The 23,656-nt window shown below is 35.1% G+C and overlaps 1 protein-coding gene, 1 long non-coding RNA gene and 1 pseudogene across 2 annotated transcripts in view; 2 read left to right on the top strand and 1 right to left on the bottom strand.

The window, feature by feature from the left end:
• LOC145292007 (ras-related protein Rab-18-like) overlaps positions 1–23,656 on the top strand; it is a gene marked incomplete in the record, with an annotated part of 169,663 nt that overhangs the window by 81,530 nt on the left and 64,477 nt on the right.
• Positions 16,544–16,664, bottom strand: LOC145292624 (U2 spliceosomal RNA; annotated as a pseudogene).
• Positions 22,374–22,938, top strand: LOC145292003 (uncharacterized). Its single transcript, XR_013869531.1, has 2 exons — positions 22,374–22,711; positions 22,745–22,938. It is a non-coding gene; the product is annotated as an uncharacterized LOC145292003 (long non-coding RNA).

Below are 23,656 nucleotides of genomic sequence, written 5' to 3'. Positions count from 1 at the left end.
TTCGCCGAGGGGGTGGGGTTTGGTTCTGATTCCTTCTCTCCAGAGGATCTTTCGCCCTCGAGTGGCTTTTCCTCCGGTCAGGACAGTCCCTCCTAATATGTCTCAGGTCTCCACACCGCCAGCACCTGTGGGACTGGTGGCTGTAGGAGAAGTGGTCATTTCTGCCTTTTCTCTGACACGCGTTCAGTTCGGTCTTTACGATGCCCACTCTGACTCTCCCCTTCTGTTGGGGTGTCTTCTCGTAGACAGTGGGGCACACACTTGACCGATGTCCCTCACCCTTACAGGTCCAGCATATAGCTCTGTTCCTGCCTTAGGTGAGATCATAGGACCTATGTCGGGGGTCCCCTCTCCCTTCTCTGGGTTCTGTTTTCGTTCCCCAATACCCCATGACTCTGGCCCTTGACCTGGTTTCTGGACACTCTCTGCCTTCCGCCTCTTCACTTCCACCTCGGGGCCTTCCCTCCATTATCCGTGCTTGCAACCAAGCATGGTTTTTCGCCACCCTGCGTGCCTCTTCTAGAGTGTCTGGGCAACTCTTCAGCACTTCCATTTTGGCCGTCTCATCTCGCAATGCATCTACCATTGCGTCGATTAACATTGCCTGTGTGGTAGCCATGCTCCGGTGCTCCGCAACCGGATATGCAAGGATTGCCAGTTCCTGCATGCGGTTGACTAGCCCATCTACATCCTCCCCGGTGGCCATCTTTATTCGGGTTAGCTCTCTTACTACTTGGACCATCGTCTTTTCGCCGGCAAACTTTCTTTTTAACCGTTCACGAAAAATCGGTCCATGCTATGCCTGGGTTATCTTCTATGCACCTGCATATAAACTTCGAGGCCGCCCCCGTCGCCCCATCGCAGGCCAACATACTATACTAGTCTCTTTTTCTCTACTGTCGCTATCCATTCCCCTACTCCCTTCGCATCTCCTCCATATGAGGGTATACTTATCCCCCACATTAGTTGTTCCATGGTCATCTGTAGCTCTACGGTCTCTACTGATCCCTCCCCCACTGACTGGTTTGCTTCGCTTTCTCCCTGAGAGACCATCGCCTTTCCCACTCACGCTCTTTCTACTACCCAGCATCACAACTACTGTCAACTCCGTGCAAAGTTGAAATTCAAAATTCTAAACACAGACCGAGCACCAAAACTGAGCAAAGAATGAAAAGGGGACCAAAAGGTGACTTACCCTGTCTCTTACTGTCTGCTCCTTCTGCTGTCTTCCGCCGCTAGGTGGCTGTTTACGTGAGCTGGCCCAGACCTTATAGTCGATTGACTAAAGTCTGTCGTCTGGCTATGCTCTCAGAGTCTCTTAAAAAAAAATAGGAACGGTGTACTTTTCTTCCGTTCGTTTTCTTTTTTTTTTCAATTTTCCTTCCTTTCCCTCACAGGGAGATTTTGTGTTTTCGAGAGAGAAAAAAAATTTGTGTGCCCATGGAAATTCGTTCGCACGTCTCTTAACGAAACGAGATCTCCTGGATCACCGGCACCAAACTGTAACCCCTCCAGCAGCTCAGCTCAGGTGCATAGGCTCGTGATTGAAATGCACCTGTAGCCGATACCTGTGGCGTGGTTTCGTCTAGTGGTCGAATTCGTCTTCGGGTCGTCGTCGGTCTCCTTCCGGTTCTCCTTTCAAATCAGCTTCCAACCGTCACCTGGGCTATTGGAGAAATATATTGCATTCACAACGGCGTTCCAATCAAAGAAAAGAAAGTCAAAACTTAATTGGTTAACACAGAATTGATTATTATTTTGACTTTACAAATAATAGTTCCACACTGGCCTAGTCATGCAACTTAGGGGGCTGGTGGTTTTGTTTCTTTTACCAAGTTCTCCGTTCTTCATCTACCGTCAGTCCACAGGAAGGGATCAGCGAAAACAGACACCAATTAGCCAAGTGTCTTGGTTTTATCAAATCAGTCGTTCCTCCTTCCACCTTTTTGGAGTTATTCTTTCTTTCCTTTCCTCTCCCTCTCTTCTTTTATCGTATCAATTTGTACTCCCTTTTCCTTTTTCCTCTCCCTCTCTCTCTGTTTCCCTAATTTCTACTCCTTCTCTCGGCTTTTATCTATACCAATTTTTAACTCTCATTGCACTGAGGTGTTACTTATCGTCATTAGGAGCCATTAGTCACCTCCAGGTCGACCATGTCACTCAACAGGGTTTTAAAAACAACCTCTTCGTTGTTAACAGATTTTTGACAGCCATGATAAATTCTCATTTGTCTTTCTCTTAAAAAACCCACCCCTTGCCCTGATGTGATAAGCGACAACTATTTATCTCCATGAGTGAATGGTCAAACATTTTCGGCTGGTGACCCTGTATTGCTTTTTCTGCCAACTCGAGAATCTCATTATCATATTTATTTATTTATTTCCCATCAAACTATTCCTATTTCTTCTCTCATAAACATCTGTTTTTCCTTGACCAAGTGTCAGTATGTCCCCCCCATACCTCATCCTCTCCCATCCTCTATTTGAAAAGCAAGATCATCTGGTGTTGCCAGGGATCTCGTCATACAAGGAGGTAAAATTAATTCTATAGATTCCCCTCCAATTATGTTCTTTTTTGTGGAAAATAAAATAATATATTGGTATTTATTATGTAATCTGGCTCTATTATTAAACCTGCAAATTTTCCAATTTTCAGGTTCCACTAGAAGAATTTCCATTTACAGCAATTTTTAAATTAATTGATGGAACAACAAAAAGCCTAACAACATTTACTGGTCCTTTGGGAAAACTTTGTATCAATAATTATCAAGATTTGCCTCAAGTAGAATTCTAAAAAATTAGTGTCTCTCCCGATCATCATTATCTGACAGCAGAAGAAACAAATAATTTAGGTGTGAAGACCAGAGGCTACTTTTTGAGTATGCTGTTGGCATTTCTTGTGGAGAAGTTAACTTAGAAAACTGGGCCATTGAATCAAGGAAGATGGCTAACCATAAGCCACAAGATTAATGTGTTTATGGACTAGAGTTGTCTATCCTCAAACACTATGATAAATTAAAAATTTTGGTCAAATTTATGTATTTGTGTATGCAGTTAGTTGGTTTGAGATCAAAATCGACAATATTTTTTTTTAACAACAGTATATTTTAATATGATTCAAAGAACAAAACAGTTAACTGAAATCCAAATTACTGTTTTAAACAGTTCAAAATATAGTGCTTTTGCACTACTTCCAGAAAATATATCGATGATAAACTTAGATGAATTGGATGTGAGAGAAGGGGGCATTCAAACGATTTTGTCCATTAGGTAAATAGTTTTCTTAATTTACCCAAACAATAGTTAGTTTTATTCATATTACATCGCAAAAATATTTAAAAAAATAGATGTTTTCAGATAATTTTTTTTTTGTGTTGTTTTTTCCAGAAATAGTGAACAGCTCAAAAAAAAAAAAAAAAAATGAAAAGATTACTGCTATCAATTTTGCAGCCACACACTGGTCAAATTTGATTGATTTTTCTCAAAAAGTTGTACATGGGCAGGAAGCAAGACATAGGCACATTATTACAAAGTCATCGTGCCAGCAAATTAGACCTTCATTTTCCTCAAAAGGAAAGTATACAGAACAATTTAGTTCTATTATAACAGTTTATATTATTGCATTTAATAAAAAATGAAATACATGGTTCTGTAACTTGTATCAAGTTGTTATATAGTGTAATACATCTCCACATATTTTTTTGAATTGTGAAATTTAAAAGACTTAGTTGCTAATTAGCTTTTTTACAATTTTTGTTTAATCAATGCAGTAGAAGTTTAGATATTTTGCTAGTTGTGATTCATAATTAAAATTATAATTCATGTATTTATTTTTCTTTCAATGTATTTCATATAAATATATCAATTTTAATTGAATATTTTATAAAAATAGTGAAATTTCAAAGTCAGTGTTGTGAAAAATGCTATGAAAATGAAGGATTTTTCAGAATTTTTCTACACAATTTTTAAAATTAAATGCTCAATTTTCTGTTCAAGATGGGAATCTAATTTTTGGTATATGTTCTTATCACATCAAATTCCAACTATCAACACCAGTGCCATGTTGATTTTCTGAAAAAAAGTTGCAAATCGACCTGCCCTAATATTGCAATATATTCATTTTTAAATGGTCCTATGTTTAGATTTAAATTTTTTGTACATAAAGCACATTACAATTCAACTTTGAGTTTTCCAACTTTTTTTCTGTTTATGGATACATGGCATTTTTAAGGAATTGCAGCATATTTATGTGCATTTACTGCAGATTATTTGGAAACCATGAAATTTTGGAGATTTTCAATCGCATATTCTGATTCCTTGTACAAAAATACACTTATATGGTAAATTTCATTGCTTACTCTTGTGATTTAACAAAGATATAGCATTTTTACTGAAAAAGTAGTGTAAAAAATGTGACGAAATGCATATGGTCTTAAAGAGGGGAAAATATCCAAACGTGTGTGTAAGGTTTGCGTTTAAGCAAGCTGGTTTTCCAATCCGACAGCGTGTCGCCGTGAACGAGTGTAAACAAATAATGGCGATTCGCCTGTCCTTTTATAAGGGGGATAACTCCACTTATGCAAAGTCCGAGCGAAAGGGAGATAACTCCTTTCTGGCCTCTACATGCCCCTCCCCCTTGTGACCACAAAAGCAAGTTGTTGTGGTCATCTTTTATGTGGAGAAATACTCGTGCGATTTCCCCCGCATTTGCGGCGACAAACCCCTTGGGGCTCTCGTCCTCCGACTTGACGGTTCCCGTAACGGAGGAGGACTGTATTTTTGGGTATCTCCTCCCGTGGTATCTTCCACTTCCATTTCTTCCTCATGCTCGCTTGGAGATTCCGTGTCGGCGTGTTGTTCCACCTCTATTGCCTCCTCCGGAGGTTGTGCCTGTGGGGTCTCCACATTTATAGGTGGGTTCGGGATTTCTTGTCTGATGTTATGAGGGCCATCCACTACCGGGTGTATTCTGCGGAGAAACCGACGGTTGCGCAATGTCACTCGATAGCTTCCATCAACCCGGACTTGGTACCGTCGGTACCCCTGGGTCTCCACGATTCTCCCCGTCTTTGTCCATCGACGTGGGTGGTTCCCGTCCTGGTTCTGGATCTGGACGTAATCTCCTACCTGGAGTTCCCGGAGTGGGCGACAATGTTGGTTGTAATACTGCTCGTTCCTCATGTGTCTTTTGGCCATTGCCACTTCCCTTAGTTTGCCTATTTCTGTCCACTGTTTTCGAACCTGGTATTTGTCCCGCAGGACAGGAAGGTGGTCTTTAATGACCCGACCATACAGCATCATGGCTGGGGACATGTCCAGATCTTGGACAGGCGTGTTCCTATGGGTCAGTAGTGCTCGGGCCGCCCGATCGTGGCACAGGCGTCCATAACTGTCCGTATTGTCCACCAATATACGTCTCGCGGTTTTGACGGCTAACTCTGCGCGGCCGTTGCCTTGGGCATAATGCGCTGATGAGGTACGTTTTCGTATGCCCCAATTCCTCAAAAAGGAGTCATATTCCTGGGATTAAAATGATGGTCCACCATCCGACGAAATTTCTTCCGGTACGCCGTAGGTACAGAACCAAGTCCTCAAGTTATCGCACACCGTCTTGGCTCTTCCCGATGTCATTAGGGCCACTTCAACCCATCCCGTATACCTGTCTGCGTATACCATAAAGTGTCTACCCTGCATCTGGACGAAGTCAACCACCACTTGTTGGAATGGAAATTCCGGGTCTGCTGGGGACATCAAGGGTTCCCTGGGCTGAGATGGTGCGATTTCATTGCACATGCGGCACTGGGCTCTTGTTTGCCTGATGTTAGCATCCAACCCCGGCCAGAATAGTCGTTGTCTCGCATTCGCCAGCATTCTGTTCACACCCTGATGAGCGGAATGAAGAGATTCCAATACCTCTGCGCGGAGTTGTCGAGGTATTAGGATTTTGTTCCCCTTGAACAGTACCTTCCAGGCAATATAACTCCTCACGCATAGGCCAGAAGACTCGAACTACGGTTGGGATATTGTTACGTGACTGGGGGAAGCCATTTTGAATCAGTTCTTTCAAAGTCCTGCATTCTTCGTCTGTGGCTGCCGCAGCCACAATCCTTCCCCATGTGATGGCTCTTAACGTAGTATCATTCTCGTATATCGATGTGAAGGCGGCTTTGACTGCGGTGTCAATGGATTGGTCCTGGTCTCTTGGTGGGGTGCCCGCTGGGTACCGAGATGCACAGTCAGGGGCCAAGTTGAGTTTTCCCGGTCGATGTTTTATCTGGAATTTACACATGTGTGACTTTTCCTTGAAGTTAAACAATGTGGGTTTTTTATATTCTCCAGGGCTCGGTCTGAAAATATCTTTATGAGCGATAAGTGATCCACTGTAATCACCAAGTCTGGGCATCCGAGTATGAACATGCGGCATGATTCCAACCCATAGATCAGAGCCATGGTTTCACCTTCCACTGGTGCATATCGTGATTCCGCGTCATTGGTAAAACGGGATCCCGCTAGGAAGAGTTTCCAATGGCCATCCTCACATCTACAGTGCTTTTGAAACAGAAAATACGATATCCCTGTTTTGCTGTAGTCTGTCGCGAGTCCTGTTGCTCTGTTCATTTCAAACGTTTGAATGCCTTTTTCAATTCTTTTCACTATTATTTTTTTCGATTCTTGGAATATCTGTTCCAATGTCTCATCCCAATAAAATTTCCTGTCCTTTGTTTTCAGCAACTCTCGGAATGAGGCCATAACTTCCGCTTGTGAGAATGCATAGGAAACTTGGTTTACAAGTCCGAACCAGGACCTAACCCCATTAATATTTGTCGGGGTGGGGAAGCTCAGGATGGCTTCAGTCATTCTTCTTGTGGGTTTGACCCCGTTCGCTGTTACTTGAAACCCTGCGAATTCCACTTCCATGTCAGCAAAGTGAAACTTGTCTGGGTTAAACACAATCCCTCTATCGGCGCAGTGGTTTATATATTCAATTGTGTGCCAGAATGAGGATTCCATTGAGTTGTCCCACAGGAGACTGTCATCTATACACCGCGTTTTTCGAGCCATGTCCATGGTGATATCATCAAATCGATGGGTGTAGCCATCTCCTGATCCATGGAATCCTTGAGGGGCTTGACAGTACCTGTATCGACCCCATTCAGTGATGAACGTGGTGGCGTTTCGTGCAGCTGGAGACAGCGGTAAACTGTGGTAACCGTTCCACGCATCGAGTACAGTCTTCCTGGTATGTGCAGGTATTACTGAGACCTGATTGAATGGGGACAAAGTGTGGTGCGTCTCCCTCATGGTCGCCTCGTTCAACTTTTGTAAGTCCACCGTCCGCCTTGGGGACCCATCCTTTTTTGGTGTGACCACCATTCTCGAGCACCAAGTAGTTGGTGTGCCTACTGGTACGGGTTCGATTATCCCCAGTGCCACGTCACGGTCTATATCTTGTTTCACCTTTTCCTTCCAATGATGGGGGACAGGTATTGGTGTGTGGATTGCCGTCGGTGTCGCATCTGGGAGGAATTTTATTTCTAAGGGTTTACCCTTCATTACTTGGAGTGGTTGGTGTGGACAGGTATTGAATGTGCTGGCCTTGAAATGTTCCTTTAGTCATTGTTCCAATTTTTCTCTGTTAATGTCGGTTGGCTCCAATGGGATTGCTGCTGGTTTCTTCGGAGCCGGTGCTCTGCGCGGGCACCCGCAAGGGGCCGTCTCTTCTGTTTCCGCTGAGCTGCTTTGCGATAATGATGTAGGAAAATTGGATGGCAATAATTTCAGCTCCTTAAGTGCCGTTTGTGATAAGTAGAGCCCGGATGTGTTGTCAGACACATACACTGCCTGTCGTGTTTCTCTTGATCCCACCTTAATATGTAAAAACAGGACCCCCTTGATGTGTAACTGGCTATTTGTTATACCCCTTATCCGATGAGTAGTTGGAACCAAGTACCCATTTGGGTACCCGAGGAGTCCTTGAATCTCGGGGCCAACAGAGCAAGTTTGGGCTCCTGTGTCCGCGAAGGCTTGGATGGCGTGGGTGCTCACTTTCATCGGCTTCTTTGGCACCCTTCCAAAGGTCGCGTGGCATTTGTTCATTACAGTTACCTCTGCTGTAACTGAGGGGGGCGGTTCTGGGACGCCCACCTGGAACTGTTTCCCATTCCACTCAAGGTGAGGAATGTTTGCCGGTTGTCTCTCATTGTGTCTGTGAGTAGGGGCTTTATCCATGGTGCAAACCATGAACGACTCCCCGCTTTTTATAGCCTCCGTTTTGGATCTATTAATTTTCCGTCACACCTTTTTAATGTGCCTTACTATTTCACATTTCATTATAAAACCTTACCGAAAACGCCATTTTATGACGTTCACATTTTTAACACTTTATTTGCTTAAAACTCTTAAAATATATAATGTACATTCATATTTATTAATTCATTTAAAAGTATATTCATTTCCGAACAAAACAGTAGTAATTTGAAGACTTGAAGTGCTTTGGTTTAAAAAATATGGCTATTTTAGTAGAACTACCTTGAAATCTGTGATTATCCAAAGCGTTTTTTCGTCCGTGTGTATTACTAGCATAATTAAAAGCTCTGAACTATCATTATGCACTATAGAAGAAATCAAAGACAATCTAAAAATGCAAAACATTACAAATGTACAAAGAATACAAATAAGAAAAACAACCACCAATACATCCTAACCTTTAATACCCCCCAGGATAAACTCATAGAAAGAATCACAAATAACCTATGCATTTACAACAACCAATCTCCGACACACGTGCCTAGACCCAGGAAAATTTTTAGCAATAAACCTAACCCCATGTGATCTGTCCATTCTAATGGACTTTACATGTTCAACACACAAGTGATCACTTACCAATAATACTAGAAAGTCTGAATACTAATCCAGTAGACAAAATTTTGAATTGGAACCTCAAAAAAGCAAACTGATCAAATTTCAAACTATTTGCTCCATAGAACTAACTCTCAATTCAAATACCCAAAACCAAGATCAAATTACATACTTCACTAAAACAATAATTTCCATAGCAGAAAAATGCATTCCTAAATTTTCCAAACTCACCAAACCCTTGGTTCAACGATGAATCAAGAAAAGCTATCAAACTACACAAAGCTGCTCTACACAATTTAAGACACATCCAGCAGTGGAAAACTTAAATTCTTTCAAAATATGCAGAGCCAAAGCACAACAAACAATTACACAATCTAAATATTTCACATGGAAAGAATTCATATTCAAAATTAAGTCCAACACAAAACTATGTGTGGTGTGGAATATGATCAAGAAAATCACTGGCAAAAATACAACTACCCCTCTTAAACATCTAAACAATAACAATACAAAAGTAACTGATCCCAAAGAAATTGTCAATATATTTGCCCAACACTTTGCACAAAACTCCTCTGCTACAAACTACGATAAAAAAAATGTCAGAACTTTAAAGAAAATAATGAAAAGATTAAATTGGACTTTCACTCCAAAAACACAAAAAAATACAACTTTCTTTTTACGCAAATTACAGAACTCCCTTACCCAATCTCAGTAGGGTCAGACAATATATATTACAAATTTCTCAAATAGCTTTCAGATCCTTCCATGAAATACCTACATCCTGAACAATATCTGGATTAGTGGTTAAGTACCTAATCTCTGGAAACAAGCTAACATCATCCCCATACCCAAAACTGGAAAAGATTTATAAAACCCAGCTATAAACCGATCTGCCTAACCATGTAAAACCCTATTGAGAATGGTCAACAACAAACTAACTTGGACTTTAGAAACTAACAATCTACTAATTAATTTAGAAACACTCATTAGAAATGCCTTTTATCAAAAAAACATTTAATTGCAATGTTTTTGATTCTGAGAAGGCATTTGACACTGCATGGCAATATGACACAATGCTAGAACTTAATAAATTTGGATCCAAAGGTACACTACCAACATCTATAGAAAATTTCATATCCATAATCGTTTTGTATCATATTTAGAAAAACTTTTTCTGAAATCTATGAACAGGAAATGGGAATACTACAAATTGTATTATAAGCCATACTCTTCAATATCAAAATTAACAGCATTGTTAAAATTCTGAATCTCTGAGTAGAACCTTTTCTATTTGTTGATGATTTTCTGACCTGTTACAAATCAAAACATCTCCACGCTATTGAACGACAATTACAACAATGTCTTAACAAAATTAGCGAATGGGCTAACATAAATGACTTCAAATTCTCCCAGATAAAAACAAAGAAAACTACACCTTGATCCTTTTCTCAAATTTAATAATAAAGAAATACCCATTGTTGAAGAATATAAATTCCCTGGTATATACAAAGCACATATAAATTACCTTAAAAATAAATGTAACAAAATGTGAGAGTAATTACTAATGATGGGACGATTCTGAAATTTTTTCCAATTCTGATCTAATTACCGATTCCATTCTAAATTTCAGATTCTGATTCTTTTAAAATGTATAAATATTTAATTAGATATTCTTTTGTAAATTTTCAAATTATTACATAAACCCACAGGTAATTTTTTTTTTTTTTTTTTTACATGGGGAATCACCACTTATCAAGGCCTGGAAGCCACTCGGGGATAAGGGCTATTGTGCATACAATAATCAATGGGATAATATCGCAGTAATAGTTGGTATTGGCGATTTGATAAAGTGTCTTACTTAAGGGGGCGATTAATCAGGAATTTGTTTATGTTGGATTTGAAGACATCCAAGTTGTAGTCAGGTGGGAAACAGGCAAACAGAAGAGAATTCCACAGGCGTGCACTTCTCAAAAAGAAGCTTTGTTCATGGAATCTACGTTTTGATATAGGCACAGATAAAGAGTGGGGAAAATTACTGACAGTGGTTTTAGCTAGACGGGTGTTTATCGTGAAAGATTGGCAAGGGGGGACGAGCACTTGCCATGGAAATAACGATAAAACAAAGACAGGCTCGCAACGTCTCCTCTGTGGGAGAGAGGTTGCAGGGAAGAGAAAAAGGCATCCTCCACTAAGCCACGAAGTCTATTTTGTACTTTGTCAAGGCAGGATAGGCTGTTTTTAGAAGCTCCAGCCCAGATGTGGCAGCAGTACTCCATCTTTGGACATACTTGGCTTTTATACAAATAGAGAATTGCATCAGTAGTGAGATATCTTCTGGAGCGGTAGAAGGATCCCACCATTTTCCCAGCGACCTGGGCAACAGATTTGATATACGTGTTCCATTTCAGATCAGGAGTAATCAGATCAGTCCTGAAAGCAGCTTTAGTCTCAGTACATCTATTACGTTGGTAGCTATGAAAAAAGTGATTTCTGTGCACAATGGCAGCAGCACATTCTGGGGAGAACCATGGCTGGCTGTTAGGTTTTTGTTAGAATTTTTTTTGATGGTATGACTTGGTCTATGCCTACAATTAATCATTGGGTCAGGTCTGACGCTATAGAGGACACATCCTTTTTAAACATGGAATGCAGAGGTAGATCAGATATGAATGTACGGAAGCTATCCCAGTCAGCCATAGAGTATCGATCCTTGAATCAATTGATTGAAAATTCTAAGACAACAAAAAATATATTTTGATTTTAAAACAAAGTCAGATTGCATCAGTTCGTTGTTAGTGTACAATAGGGGTGGGTAAACTACATCCTGCGGGTCGCCTGCGGCCCGCCAAAGGAATTCATGCGGCCCTCCAAGTACTGAATATTGAATTGTGGTTTTCTCATAGTTGTGCGGACTGTCGGACACAAGTACGGGCAGATCCTTGCAAAAAATGAAAATTTGGAGATGAAAATATACCTTCGCTGACAATCTAACTAAATTTCTGGAGAAAGAAAAACAAATAAAGTAAAAGAAAACGAAGAAACCTTATGAATTACACATTAAAAAATGACTTTTATGGGGACTGGTAAGTTTACACTTGGTTCTCAGCTAGACTGCCAGGCATAGCTCTATTGGAGCCTTTTTGATTTGCCGTACCGAAACTTTTGCCTGGCTGAAAGCAGGCAATAAATTATTTTGATATACTAAAAATATTGTGGGGACCATAAAATCTGGCGCTTGTAGTCTGGGGTCCAGCCGACTGACTAGTCAAGTCTTAGCGAACTCTCCCTTCCATCTCTGTTATTTCTAAAAAACACTAAAATTTTCATATGATATTTAGAATTTCCAAAGAAAGGATATCTTATAAATTCATTGCCAAGCATTTTAGTAAGTAAAAATATTGACTAATTATTTGGTTTACATCTGTAATTATGCTAATTTGTTACAAAAATTTAGTAAATTTAAATTCCCATTATGTAAGTTAAACTTTTTAGAATATCAATAAGAGTGTTTTATTCAAATTCAAGCAAAATATTTAAAAAATTTAATCAATATTGACCCGTTTTGTCAAATATTTACTTGTTCAAAATATCTTGATTGAAATAATACCTAAAATTTTAAATTTTACAGGCCACCTACATATATATATATATTAGTCAATTTTGTACATTTATTATTGATTAAAATAAATTAACTGATTTATAAAATATTTATTAAAACACACTTTTAATCTTGTTTTCCATTTTTCTATAAATGACCAAAAATTAATTCAATATATGCAAAAAGTTTATAAAAGGTAACATTTTGTGGGTGTTTAAAAAAATTACAAGAATGTGTGAATACCAATCGAATCTTTTGTTTCATGCGCTTTCTAATTTTTTTGTTATGTTTTTGATAACTATATTTTGAAGTACTCATTTTACTTCTTTTTTTAATATTTTTGTGAATTGTATCAACATTATGGTAAATATGGATAAGCACGCTATGTTTTTCGGTTGTCACAAAAATGGAACGGAACTTCTAATTTCGTTCTGGTTTACTGATTTTTTGTTAAAAATTACGAATGCGTGAAATAAGTCAATTTTAATAGAAAAAACAAATTCCGCGAAAAAATAATTTATTGAAAAAAAATATAAAAAACCAAATAATTTAAAATAAATTTATGAATTCTATCGTTTCATGTTAATACCTATCAAAAATGGCTTCATTTCCCGTTAATTTAACAAATATCAATGATTTCAAATAAATTTATAAATTCCATTTTCATGTTAATAACAATAAAAAAAATATTATTCCTGTTAAGATTAAAAACAAATTTTATTGCAGAATTACCCCCTATATGTACCACGATGTAACTTTATTATAAATTAATATTATCAATATAACTTCTGTACCATTTTAAAGAAGGGCAAAATAAACTAGTAATAATTAAAAAAAAAAAAATTTTCATCGTACGAAAATAATGAAATTGCGAGACGAAAATCGTGTTTACATAATTGGCGCTTTAAAATAACGTTATGTTATGTTAATGTTACCTTTTTATAAACTTTTTGCATATATGTAAGTATTGAAAACATATATATGTAAGCATTGAAAACATATCCGTTTAACAAATCTAGCAAAAAGCTACTAATGGTCAGATTTTTGTGAAATTTTCGATGCTTATCCATTTTTGAATTGACAAAAACTTTGAAATTACAGAAGAATTGCTATCCATGGAGTCTCTCAAAGACACAGCTACTGGAAACGATTTATACAACAGTATCATTAGCAGTATAATCAGGTCTAGGTTAAGCCTGGATAAACTGGCAAGTATTACAACTGATGGCGCTCCTTCACTTAGAAGCAAACACTGTGGCCTTGTGACCTTGATGAATAAAAAAAATCAAAGATTTTCCATCGCACAGTGTGTTGTCATCAAAACCTCTGTAAATCATCTTTGAAACTCGAACATGTTATGGATCCAGTAGTGCGTGCAGTGAACTTAAGAGCAAAGGGACTGAAACACAGGCAGTGCCAATGTTTCTTGTAAGATATCGAGGCAGCTTTTACTGATGTGCTGTATCACACAAATATCCGATGGTTAAGTATGGGGGAAGTACTGAAGAGAATATGGGACGTTAAAGCAGAGGTTGTCATGTTTTTTAATATGAAAAAAATTCCTTGTGACTTTTTAAAAGAAATGGAGTGTGACGAATGGGTTTGTGATTTTGCATTTGCTGTAGACATATTGCAAAATCTGAGTGAGTACAAAGAAAAAATAAAAAACTACAACGCAAAAGTGTATTTGCTCATGAATTGTATGTTGAAGTGAAAGCGTTTCAATTGAAACTTAAACTTTTTGCCAAGCAGCTTAAAGAGCAAAACTTTGTTCATTTTCCTCTGTTGAAAACACGAGCTGTTACACAAGCGTTATCAGACAAATACAGTTCCCATTTGATGGCTCTAAAAGAGAAATTTATCAGAAGATTTGCTGATTTCAAGGCAATTGAAGGACAGTTTGATTTGCTCAGCTCACCTTTTGCATGTGACGTTGAAACAGCTGCCGAAGAACTACAGGTAGATCTTATTGATTTGCAAGCCGACAGCTCTTTAAAAAAGCTTTTTGAAAATAAACAAATCGTCAAATTTTATGCATCTCTGCACCCAGAAAAGTTTTAAAATATGAAAAATTTTCCAAGGAAGATGTTTGTGTTATTTGCTTCAACTTACATATGTGAGCATACTTTTTCCATATTGAAAATTAACAAGTCAAAGAACAGATCACTTCTCACAGATTTAAATCTTCAGTCAGTGTTAAGAATCAGTACAAGCAACTTGACACCTAATTTCAACAAACTGGTAAATGATTGCAGTCAGTTGCATCATTCTCACTGATCCTTCTGTTGCTCAGTTGCTGAGCTATTATGTTTTTCAAATATATTTCATATGAAGTTACTGTTTTAAAATGTCAATAGAAATATGTTTTCCTCTAAAAATGGAGTTACTTTATTTTTAAATAAATGTGCTTCATGTGACGGTTATTTTTTAATATATAAATTCATTTTTGTCCTTTTGAGTTACTTTATATGTGTATCTTTTAAAGATTTTATTCTAAAATATTAATTAATAAGATATTTTTTAATGTCTTTGAACATAGTTACTTAAGAATTGCTTTTATTCTTCAAACAAGGTTATTTGTTTTTCAAATATGTTTCATATGAAACTCATACTTAAAAATACATATTAATAAAATTGTTTTCTTTTAAAGTTTAAAGTTACTGTATCTTTCAAATAAATGTGTTTTATGGGAATCTTCTATAGTACTTTAAAATGCTAATAAATGAAAATTAATTATTTTTTTGTCTGAAATCCTTTTATTTTGTCTTTTTTAAATATCAATTATATTGGAAAATATACTATGCGGCCCAGTAACATTTAGAATTTTTTAATGCGGTCCTTGCACTGAAAAGTTTGCCCACCCCTGGTGTACAACATGCTACTTGAAAGTTTTCATAAATAATTGAAAATAGTCGACGATTGGAAGGTAAAATGAGAAAACAATGTAAGAACAAAATATTAACAATGGGGTCATTCCTTGTCAATTCACCAGGCCATTACACACACCAACACCGAATTACTTGAAATTTAGCACAAATATTCCCCTTCATAAGTTAGGAAAATTTGTCAAATTATTTGGTCCAAAACCTTACCGTTCGGATTTTAGGGGGGGGGGCGTAAAATTTGCATATTTTGCTTCCAAATTTATGCCGCAAAACGTCACAAAATTTCAGTGTTTTATAAAATAAAATAAAAAATACTTCCACTTATTCAATATTTCTGAAATTTGGTAGGAAAAGCATTTAGGGACTGTAGAATCGGAATATTTAATTATTTTAACCCCATACCTGGTAGAAAATAAAATTTTGCTAACCCAAAAGCATGTCCCCTAAATCATCAATTTTTTACTTATGTAGCTTACGGTCAGTCTAAAGAAAATATGTCCTCTTCAATTTTCATATTTTTTTTTTTTACAGCATCTACTATGACTGCTTTTTTTTTTTTGTTTTTTTGAAGTTCTCAAAAAAAATTGTGAGGGTTTCTAGCCTACTTTAGAAGATATAGCCCTTGAAGTTTATCTTTTTTTATTTTTTCTATGTACGCATGGTAATTCAGTGAAAGATTGATAAAGACAATCATCCTAATGTTCACAAACTCCTCAAATGTTCATATTGTGTTAAGTAATTTCTTCAACTATTCAATTAGATAATCTTTGTTAATTTAAAAAGAAAATAATTTAAATATATTTTGCAGATATTGCATTTTGTATAGTACGGATTGACTCATGCATTAGGATCAACACTTAGAGTTTTTGTAGATGGCATTAAACATTAATTCAAAAGAAATTATTTCTGATTGAATTTTAAAAAACAACAAGGCAGATAGTGATTAGTCGTGTGCTCTCATGTAATGAATGAATGCGTGAATGTAGGATTGACATATAATTCTTAAAGATAAACTTAAATGACCGAAAAATGGGCTAAAATGACTTAAATAAATAAAAAGTAAATGACTTAGAATGACTTAATGAACTTAAAGATGAATTGAATAACCTTAAGAATGACTTGAATGCTTATAACTGGAATCCTTAAAAAATAACTTGAATGATCTGGAGAATGACTTGAATGGCTTTGAGACTGACTTGTAAAGTGGGTGATCATTTTACATTAAATTAATACAGAAAAGTGATCCCCTACTTTAGATTACAATAAGTACAGCATAAGAACAGATACTACACTTTGATCTTGGCCAAAAGGCAAGAAAAGGGTATTTGCTCCCCCACCGAGCAAATTAGGTACAAGGCCGATTTTTAATGTGAGGAGTGAAGGGGAAATGGGGTCAATCTCCCCGGGGAGTAGGGGAGCTGGATAGTGACAATTGGTATGAAGGGTTGCCCCTACATTGACCAAGGTCTTATATATGGGGTTGCCCCCACATATGGTCTTTGCTTGCAGTATCTGCCGGAACAGTTACTACATTTTGATCTTGGCCAAAAGGCCAAGAAAAGGGTATTTATTTGCTCCGCCACCAAGCAAATTAGGCACAAGGCCGATTTTTAATGTGAGGAGTGAAGGGGAAATGGGGACAAGCTCCCTGGGGAGTAGGGGAGCTGGATAGTGACAAATGGTATGGAGGGTTGCCCCCACATATGGTCTTTGCTTGCAGTATCTGCCGGAACAGATACTACACTTTGAGATATTAAATCCTTTATTCATTTTAAATATACAGTGAAAATCAACAATGAACAAAAATCTTAGGCACATGGCCAACTCAAAAGGGAGGATTGTGGGGGTCGTTGGTCATCCTTGTCACTCCAGAACTAAACAAAATCAAAAGTTTCTCCCAGCTAGTATCTTCTTTCATCATAATATTGCACTGGGAGACATCCTACTTAACTCCCAATTTTTAAAACGATTTTTATTGACATGTAAAAACAAAAATATGACAATAAAAATGGCACAATAATTCATTTGAGTTGAGGGCGGGGGAAGAAAAAACAAAAGGTGATTAGTAGGACCCTCCCAACCCCGTCTAGTTGATAGACTGCCTGTTCCATGAGGTTTGTAAAAGAAACCTCGCTTCTGCAGGTCAGTCTCTAAGTGGGGATGCCCTCTATATGGGCGTGAATGGAGATAAGAAAATTTTGTGGGTAAGGAATGGGGGTTAGTTTTTATTTCTTTCTCTCCAAGATGGGTGAAATTTAGAGGAAGGGGTGAAAACAAAACTTGCAAGTAGGAGGGGTTGGGGATCTTGGAGGCTTCCTAATCGGGGAGGGATGGAACACACACTCAGCTAGCTGAGAGGCTACTTGTTTAATTTTACTTTATGGAACTGTGCGTTCCACACCTAGGCGGAGAACACATATTCAAATCTTCTGTCAAATGCAGTGCGATGCAGCCTTCTTCTATCACATCTGATCTTCACCCGTAGTTGGTGTTTAAAGAAAGTGATCAGATCCTGATCAGAAAAAGACAACATCCCCAGCCACCTTGCAGACGCCATTTTCGCCACGGCTAGGATCGTAACGTAGACAATTTGTCTTCCCCGGTCCCATGGCGGTCTCACGTTGTCCACGACATTGGATACGGTAATTGGCCGAGGATGCTCAGAATCGATGCGAGCCGTCACCTCGCTGACATAAGACCAGTACTGGCAGAGTTCACGGTAATTGAAGAAAGCGTGATCAGTCATTTCTACGGCTGTTTTCACACAACAGGGAAAATCAGGCAACTGCCTGACCCGAAACTGCGTTGTTTGTTGTTGAGTGAAAGTGCATTTCGGGCCAAGCACCAGGTCAGAGAGAACTCAGAGTTGTTCAGATGACTTGAACCTGGCACCCAGCTCCAGGCGGAGCAGATCTCGCTCTGCTGCCAACCTAAACGCGCGCATAGCGGGTCGTCGGCAACCCCCTTCACTAGATCCCTGTGAAGCTCCCTACGGGTAGCAGTAACCAGGTCGCTGGACCTTGGTAGTCGTTTTAGCGCGGCTTGGCACTCTTTCATGTAGGCAGATTCTCCCCGCAGCCTGCGACGGCTCTCGATAGAAGGGTCAAGAATGAGGTTAACAACAGACCTTTGAGCACAAAAGTCTTACTGACAGATGGACCGACGGAGTTACTTATAGAGTCGCTTGCACGCGATTAAAAATTCATTTCATTATTTTAACGAAACAAAAAAAGTGATTTTTTTCTTTTAAATGCGTGCGAATGTTTAAAACTTAGAATATTTGTTATTGGCACTAAAAATTTGTTTTTTTATCCATGAGAAATGCTTTCAATTTCATAAAAACATAAAAATATGAATATCTATAAAAGGTTAAGAAATCATGTAGAAATGAATGTGTATAAAAGTGAAGAGATAGTGTGAAAATGAATGTGTATAAAAGGTAGGAAATAGTGTAAAAATGAATGTGTATAAAATGTAAGAAATAGTGTAAAAATGAATGTGTATAAAAGGTAGGAAATAGTGTGAAAATGAATGTGCATAAAAGGTAGGAAATAGTGTAAAAATTAATGTGTATGAAATGTAAGAAATAGTGTAAAAATGAATGTGTATAAAATGTAAGAAATAGTGTAAAAATGAATGTGTATAAAAGGTAAGAAATAGTGTGAAAATTAATGTGTATAAAATGTAAGAAATAGTGTAAAAATTAATGTGTATAAAAGGTAGGAAATAGTGTAAAAATTAATGTGTATAAAAGGTAAGAAATAGTGTAAAAATGAATGTGTATAAAAGGTAAGAAATAGTGTAAAAATTAATGTGTATAAAAGGTAGGAAATAGTGTGAAAATGAATGTGTATAAAAGGTAGGAAATAGTGTGAAAATGAATGTGTATAAAAGGTAGGAAATAGTGTAAAAATGAATGTGTATAAAAGGTAGGAAATAGTGTGAAAATGAATGTGTATAAAAGGTAAGAAATAGTGTAAAAATGAATGTATAAAATGTAAGAAATAGTGTAAAAATGAATGTGTATAAAATGGAAGAAATAGTGTAAAAATTAATGTGTATAAAATGTAAGAAATAGTGTAAAAATGAATGTGTATAAAAGGTAAGAAATAGTGTAAAAATTCATGTGTATAAAAGGTAGGAAATAGTGTGAAAATGAATGTGTATAAAAGGTAGGAAATAGTGTGAAAATGAATGTGTATAAAAGGTAGGAAATAGTGTAAAAATGAATGTGTATAAAAGGTAGGAAATAGTGTGAAAATGAATGTGTATAAAAGGTAAGAAATAGTGTAAAAATGAATGTGTATAAAAGGTAAGAAATAGTGTAAAAATGAATGTGTATAAAAGGTAAGACATAGTGTAAAAATGAATGTGTATAAAAGGTAAGAAATAGTGTAAAAATGAATGTGTATAAAAGGTAAGAAATAGTGTAAAAATGAATGTGTATAAAAGGTAGGAAATAGTGTGAAAATGAATGTGTATAAAAGGTAAGAAATAGTGTAAAAATGAATGTGTATAAAAAGATAAGAAATAGTGTAAAAATGAATGTGTATAAAAGATAAGAAATAGTGTAAAAATGAATGTGTATAAAAGATAAGAAATAGTGTAAAAATGAATGTGTATAAAAGATAAGAAATAGTGTAAAAATGAATGTGTAAAAATAAATGTGTATAAAAGGTAAGAAATAGTGTATAAATGAATGTGTATAAAAGGTAAGAAATAGTGTAAAAATTAATGTGTATAAAAGGTAAGAAATAGTGTAAAAATGAATGCGTATAAAAGGTAAGAAATAGTGTGAAAATAAATGTGTATAAAAGATAAGAAATAGTGTAAAAATGAATGTGTAAAAATGAATGTGTATAAAAGATAAGAAATAGTGTAAAAATGAATGGATAAAAATGAATGTGTATAAAAGATAAGAAATAGTGTAAAAATGAATGTGTAAAAATGAATGTGTATAAAAGGTAAGAAATAGTGTAAAAATGAATGTGTATAAAAGGTAAGAAATAGTGGAAAAATGAATGTGTATAAAAGGTAAGAAATAGTGTAAAAATGAATGTGTATAAAAGGTAAGAAATAGTGTGAAAATGAATGTGTATAAAAGGTAAGAAATAGTGTAAAAATGAATGTGTATAAAAGGTAAGAAATAGTGTAAAAATGAATGTGTATAAAAGGTAAGAAATAGTGTGAAAATGAATGTGTATAAAAGATAAGTAATAGTGTAAAAATGAATGTGTATAAAAGATAAGAAATAGTGTAAAAATGAATGTGTATAAAAGATAAGAAATAGTGTAAAAATGAATGTGTAAAAATGAATGTGTATAAAAGGTAAGAAATAGTGTAAAAATGAATGTGTATAAAAGGTAGGATATAGTGTAAAATGAATGTGTATAAAAGGTAAGAAATAGTGTAAAAATGAATGTGTATAAAAGGTAAGAAATAGTGTAAAAATGAATGTGTATAAAAGGTAAGAAATAGTGTGAAAATGAATGTGTATAAGAGGTAAGAAATAGTGTAAAAATGAATGTGTATAAAAGGTAAGAAATAGTGTAAAAATGAATGTGTATAAAAGGTAAGAAATAGTGTGAAAATGAATGTGTATAAAAGGTAAGAAATAGTGTAAAAATGAATGTGTATAAAAGGTAAGAAATAGTGTAAAAATGAATGTGTATAAAAGGTAAGAAATAGTGTGAAAATGAATGTGTATAAAGGTAAGAAATAGTGTAAAAATGAATGTGTATAAAAGATAAGAAATAGTGTAAAAATGAATGTGTATAAAGATAAGAAATAGTGTAAAAATGAATGTGTAAAAATGAATGTGTATAAAAGGTAAGAAATAGTGTAAAAATGAATGTGTATAAAAGGTAGGATATAGTGTAAAATGAATGTGTATAAAAGGTAAGAAATAGTGTAAAAATGAATGTGTATAAAAGGTAAGAAATAGTGTAAAAATGAATGTGTATAAAAGGTAAGAAATAGTGTGAAAATGAATGTGTATAAGAGGTAAGAAATAGTGTAAAAATGAATGTGTATAAAAGGTAAGAAATAGTGTAAAAATGAATGTGTATAAAAGGTAAGAAATAGTGTGAAAATGAATGTGTATAAAAGGTAAGAAATAGTGTAAAAATGAATGTGTATAAAAGGTAAGAAATAGTGTAAAAATGAATGTGTATAAAAGGTAAGAAATAGTGTGAAAATGAATGTGTATAAAAGGTAAGAAATAGTGTAAAAATGAATGTGTATAAAAGGTAAGAAATAGTGTAAAAATGAATGTGTATAAAATGTAAGAAATAGTGTAAAAATGAATGTGTACAAAATGTAAGAAATAGTGTAAAAATGAATGTGTATAAAATGTAAGAAATAGTGTAAAATGAATGTGTATAAAAGGTAAGAAATAGTGTAAAAATCAATAGGTATAAAAATGTAAGAAATAGTGTAAAAATGAATGTGTATAAAAGGTAAGAAATAGTGTAAAAATGAATGTGTATAAAAGGTAAGAAATAGTGTAAAAATGAATGTGTATAAAAGGTAGGAAATAGTGTAAAAATGAATGTGTATAAAAGGTAAGAAATAGTGTAAAAATGAATGTGTATACAAGGTAAAAAAAATAGTGTAAAAATGAATGTGTATAAAAGGTAAGAAATAGTGTGAAAATGAATGTGTATAAAAGGTAAGAAATAGTGTAAAAATGAATGTGTATAAAAGGTAAGAAATAGTGTAAAAATGAATGTGTATAAAAGGTAAGAAATAGTGTGAAAATGAATGTGTATAAAAGGTAAGAAATAGTGTAAAAATGAATGTGTATAAAAGGTAAGAAATAGTGTAAAAATGAATGTGTATAAAAGGTAAGAAATAGTGTAAAAATGAATGTGTATAAAATGAAAGAAATAGTGTAAAAATGAATGTGTATAAAATGTAAGAAATAGTGTAAAAATGAATGTGTATAAAAGGTAAGAAATAGTGTGAAAATGAATGTGTATAAAATGTAAGAAATAGTGTGAAAATAAATGTGTATAAAAGGTAAGAAATAGTGTTAAAAATGAATGTGTATAAAAGGTAAGAAATAGTGTAAAAATGAATGTGTATAAAAGGTAAGAAATAGTGTAAAAATGAATGTGTATAAAAGGTAAGAAATAGTGTAAAAATGAATGTGTATAAAAGGTAAGAAATAGTGTAAAAATGAATGTGTATAAAAGGTAAGAAATAGTGTAAAAATGAATGTGTATAAAAGGTAAGAAATAGTGTAAAAATGAATGTGTATAAAAGGTAAGAAATTGTGTAAAAATGAATGTGTATAAAAGGTAAGAAATAGTGTAAAAATGAATGTGTATAAAAGGTAAGAAATAGTGTAAAATGAATGTGTATAAAAGGTAAGAATAGTGTAAAATGAATGTGTATAAAAGGTAAGAAATAGTGTAAAAATGAATGTGTATAAAAGGTAAGAAATAGTGTAAAAATGAATGTGTATAAAAGGTAAGAAATAGTGTAAAAATGAATGTGTATAAAAGGTAAGGAATAGTGTAAAAATGAATGTGTATAAAAGGTAGGAAATAGTGTAAAAATGAATGTGTATAAAAGGTAGGAAATAGTGTAAAAATGAATGTGTATAAAAGGTAGGAAATAGTGTAAAATGAATGTGTATAAAAGGTAAGAAATAGTGTAAAAATGAATGTGTATAAAAGGTAGGAAATAGTGTAAAAATGAATGTGTATAAGAGGTAAGGATTAGTGTGTAAAATGAATGTGTATAAAAGGTAGGAAATAGTGTAAAATGAATGTGTAAAAAAGGTAGGAAATAGGGTAAAAATGAATGTGTATAAAAGGTAAGAAATAGTGTAAAAATGAATGTGTATAAAAAGGTAGGAATAGTGTAAAAATTGAATGTGTATAAAAGGTAAGAAATAGTGTGAAAATAAATGTGTATAAAAGGTAAGAAATAGTGGAAAATGAATTGTAAAATAGGTAAGAAATAGTGTAAAAATAAATGTGTATAAAATGTAAGAAATAGTGTGAAAATGAATTTGTATAAAAGGTAGGAAATAGTGTAAAAATGATGTGTGTAAGAGGTAAGAAATAGTGTGAAAATAAAATGTGTATAAAAGGTAAGAAATAGTTGAAAATGAATGTGTATAAAAGGTAGGAAATAGTGTAAAATGAATGTGTATAAAAGGTAAGAAATAGTGTAAAAATGAATGTGTAAAAAGGTAGGAAATAGTGTAAAAATGAATGTGTATAAAAGTAAGAAATAGTGTGAAAATAAATGTGTATAAAAGGTAAGGAAATATGGTAAAATGAATGTGTATAAGAGGTAAGAAG

Source organism: Euprymna scolopes, chromosome 13 (genome assembly GCF_053919585.1).
Source record: "Euprymna scolopes isolate OS-2025 chromosome 13, ASM5391958v1, whole genome shotgun sequence".
Classification (NCBI taxonomy): Eukaryota; Metazoa; Mollusca; class Cephalopoda; order Sepiida; family Sepiolidae; genus Euprymna; species Euprymna scolopes.
The sequence above is the reverse complement of the archived record's forward strand: the minus strand, read 5'-3'. Positions and strand labels throughout refer to the sequence as shown.